Source organism: Ostrea edulis, chromosome 2, assembly GCF_947568905.1.
Source record: "Ostrea edulis chromosome 2, xbOstEdul1.1, whole genome shotgun sequence".
Taxonomy (NCBI): domain Eukaryota; kingdom Metazoa; phylum Mollusca; class Bivalvia; order Ostreida; family Ostreidae; genus Ostrea; species Ostrea edulis.
In genome coordinates, this window is record NC_079165.1 from 27,684,904 (window position 1) to 27,689,425 (window position 4,522).

Below are 4,522 nucleotides of genomic sequence, written 5' to 3' on the forward strand. Positions count from 1 at the left end.
TCTAAATACGAAGCACATTTGGAAGACACAGTGGTGTCTTTTTTTCAAGTTCACTTTGAGATATCAGATATCTAAGATCATTTTTCCTCCACTAAAATTTAAGCTTGCACTTGATTTTTTGTATATTTGTTCCTGGCTATGACATCATTCTAATATCAAGGGAAAAGGTCTTGAAATATTCTGGTTGGGGAACTCATCTTTTGGCAAGGTGTGTGGTTTGGTACATCTCGTGACAATAGAGACGCGTCCGTGTCGTGATATTAAGTTGTACTATTATTAGAGCATTTTGGCCCTCTATTTTTAACCTGAGACAGTATATATATGACATAATTTTTTAACGCTAACAAGTTGTCGAATTCTTTCCACAGACCAACAACAAAGTTTCCATCATGAAAGTCGTCTTAATTCTCGCTATCGTGATCGTTGCAGGTACGAAGTTTCATTCATTGTTATTCTCTCAAATTTCAACAACAAATCTTTCAAATGCACAGGTACCTTCAAATCTCATAGATATTTTGGCTATTAAATATCTTCCTCAGTCAAAAAGGTTTGATTTCTTATGCAGTGTTCAAGCCTCTGTACGTAACAGGTATCGTCTTTTCCTGAATAAAATCCTGTCAATCGCCTTCACTCTCACACTATATCTATGCAATAAAAATCTTATTTTGAAAACACAACTGTTGTATCCTTGTTTACACCCAACGTTCGGTCAACAGTCAACTCCTCCTGGGCACCTGATCCCAGGTATGTCTAGGGGTTTGTGTTTGCCCTTCTTTTGATTTTGTATCTTTTCTAGGATTTATGAGAGCGGTCACTGTTTGTTATCCTCATTTATTTATTTATGTCTTAGTACACCTAAAATCATCGTTCTATTTCCGAAAGATCTACGCGTTATTTTGATCTAATTTTCATCAATTAGAAGCTAAAGTATTATTTTGCGTTGAGTCGATTGACAGACAAAGATAAAATAATTCATGTAAAACTGGGCTGCGGAAAGACACACCACTGAATTCTAATTTGTTCTTTAAAACATCCGTAAACGGAACTTGTGAATTATCATATAAAATTTCACAATATCACCCTTTACTTTAAATAATTTTGTTAATCTTATTGAGCGAGTTCCATTAGTCAATACGTAGACTTTTTCAATTAAACATCTTAGTTCTATTGAAAGATGATCAGGTACATAGGAGTAAGCATCCACTGTCGACTGGTCTCACCCGCCGTGAGCCCTAGGTCTATCTCTTGTTCAGATAAACGGAATAATCCGGAGTTGAGTTAGTGTTAAACATAGTATGCAAAGAACAGCCCGACAATTGGTATTAAACATGTCAGATAGCATTTGACCAAATGACAGATCGTTTTCAAAATCCACATCATTACAAAATGATGATTTTTAATTGATTGTCTACAACAACTTATTTTACAATTCTTCATTCGTATTTGGTACTGAGACATCCACATCGCATCAGACAGACATCTTCATACTAACTTCTAGTATACCACATGTTTTGGGGTGGTGTTGTTTTGTTACTGTGTTTTGTTTTTTTATATTCTGTTTAGTGTTTCTATTGTTTTCTTTTTGTTTTCGTTGTTTGATTTTTGATCTGGATGGGACGATCAGTATTTCTGAGTGAGAGAATTGTTAGCAATTTGGAGGAGTAAGTACTTTTGCATTCATTGATTCGCAACTGATTACTTAATCACTAAATGACCTACATTAAATGCCTGTTTGCTCTTCCTGTATTTAGTATATGCCGAGGTCTGTACAACTGGTCCTAGAGACTGCTCACTAACGATGTGTCCCACGGGGGCGGAGCTTCACTGTGTGGACAGTCTGTGCACGTGTACTACACCAGCCATAGGAAGCGGTGAATACATATTACTAATCTCCTTAATGATAGAGATTTATATTTCCATTATCTTTCCCTCTGATTTCTATAGAATTTCTAATGATAGCCATTTCCTCATGGATGCGTTGTAGTTCAAAACAATGCGCATATGAATACAGATATATATAATACATGGATTTCAGCTTGACATTTCAGCATAAATGAAAGTAGAATATAAGAAATTTGAAAATATCTGATGGTATGAACTGCAACACTTCACGCCGTCAATTTTTTTTTACAGGAAGCGCTAAGCGGCGGAATACTTTTCATGAAGCTCTGATGATCTTCGTGACGCACACCGGCCTGAAGCGTCGCTGTTCATACCCTAATGTGTTCCCCAAAAAAGTAAATTTAATGATTTAGATCAAACTATTGAGATGTTTCATGATTTCCTCCATTTTACAGGAGCCTGCAGCACGGGACCTGATTGTCATGAGAGGTGCCCGCAGGGACGACCCCATTGTATCGATGGTCATTGTAGATGTGGACATCAATAAATGATTATTCTTAAAACTTGTTTTTCCTTTTAGATTTTGTAAGAGAAACTGGAATGAAATGCAAACAGCAGCGATCATTTGTTGTCATAAATTCTTCGCATTGGTAACTTCAATCAGTAAATATCTACTGAGCGTACATGTCTTTACCTATTGATCACTTTACATTGGCGAATACCTAATCAACTTGAATGTTTAGCTAATTTCACTTTAATTAGTGAATGTCTACTAAACAAGTTTGAGTTTGGCTATTGGTAATTTTCATTAGCAAATGTCTTTTGAACGTATATGTGTTTAGCTATTGTTCATTTCAATTAGTTAACATTAGTCACCTCATCACAGGTATACTTATACAGGTGGTGCTGAGGTTCAAATCACGTGGATATACAAGTCATAACGCTCACCTGATTCGCACTGGTATATTCAAGAAATGAACATCACTTTTGAGCTGTTCATGGTCAGTATGAACGGATTTGGATTTGAGGCAAATTCTGTGAATCGTGCTAGCGATTTACAGAGAATTTGTCTCAAATCCAAATCCGTTCATATTGACCATGAACAGCTCAAAAGTGGTGTTCATTTCTTACATTTATATTCATTTACTAAAATATCGTTTGTTTACATTACTTCTATTTTGTTGCATAAAACGAACTCCTAGCCTCTGTCACAGTAGTTATTGTGACGTACGTCAACACATAGACATGACGTCACATTTGGTCTCACCCTGCCTTTTATCAACACTGCAAGGTGCACTGTAGTTTGGAGGTAGGAGACCGCAAGAATGGGATGATAATCCACGTAAGTTTACAATCTTAATCCAAAGGTGTGACTTGCGAGATCTTTGTAACAGATGTTCTAAAAAAAATTTAACCATTACGCTCTCTCAGTCGCGTGCTTTAAGCTAGTTCATAATCCGTTCATAGTCAATGTGAAGGGATTGTGTCGCGTGCTGAAATTGGTTGGTTCATAGAGGAAAATGCGATTTGTAATATAAATATAAAACGGTAAACGTCGTAGACCCAGCTGGTGCTATATTATTTTTTGTTGTGTGATCCAAAAAGAATCTACTTACACTAGATAAGGATTTCTACTTAGTTCTATTAAATGGTAGTCTTGTTATTGCGAATAGGAAGATTTCTAAAACATACTGACTAACTGTCTGATTGAACGACCAACAGATATACGCAGAGCAATAGATGATGGGGGCATGAAATGAGCATCACATGGGTAACTCAATTTAAAAACACATGATATGAAAATGAAAATTATCTCCAACAAGTTCCCACATCTGATAAGAAAGTGTGAATGCCTCCTTCCTCCCCGCATCTATATTTCACTGTCATCCTAAACCGCTGCGGTGGTCTAGATGTATACCGATCGCCCCGCATGCGGAAGCTCGAGGTTCGAATCCCGGCCTCGACAGACGTAAGTCATTAAAACAGGGAGTGATAGTCCAATCCCCAAACGCACATTATCAGGTATACTTGTAAATACCGCGGGTCTTTGGAGATTACCTTTAAAACGGATGTTCCGTATCACAGCAGGTGTGGAACTCTAAATAACCCTCACTGTTCCTAGCCGTAAGTACCGAGCATACGCCGAAATTTGAAGCCTTTCACTGGTACTGGTGACATCTCCATGTGATTGAAAAATTCTCGAGAGGAGCGTTAAACAATATACAATCAATCAATAAAAATAATACTAAAACTGAGTTGTTTTTTATTTTAAATTACAGACTAAATGCAAGTTTAAAAAGATATGTTTTCAGTTTATTTAAAAAAAAACACCAGCTAATGAACCTTCGACACGAAGATCCAGTGGGAGACGGTTTCATGTATACAGGTAAACTTGCAACATATGTTTAACATATGATTGGATATTCATATGCTGCAATTTCACCAGTGTAAATTGTCTCATAGACCCTTTGAAAAATGTTTCAATGAATGAAAATCAAATACATCTTATATATTCAGCTTATTAATTCTAATTTTGTATCATTTAAATATGATACATGTATCAATATGGCATTTAAACAAGCTGGAAAAAAGGAATCCAGTTACTACATGTGGTAATTCAGAATGTGTATAAGTAATAATTATGGTATATCTATTTCGGTGTATTTTGATTTATTTGGAA

The 4,522-nt window shown here is 36.1% G+C and overlaps 1 long non-coding RNA gene across 1 annotated transcript; it reads left to right on the plus strand.

Moving 5' to 3' along the window:
• The first annotated feature begins 341 nt into the window (after positions 1-341).
• LOC130052209 (uncharacterized) lies at positions 342-2,732 on the plus strand. The gene is made up of 3 exons (XR_008800593.1): positions 342-429; positions 1,752-1,871; positions 2,298-2,732. It is a non-coding gene; the product is annotated as an uncharacterized LOC130052209 (long non-coding RNA).
• The last annotated feature ends 1,790 nt before the right edge of the window (positions 2,733-4,522 follow it).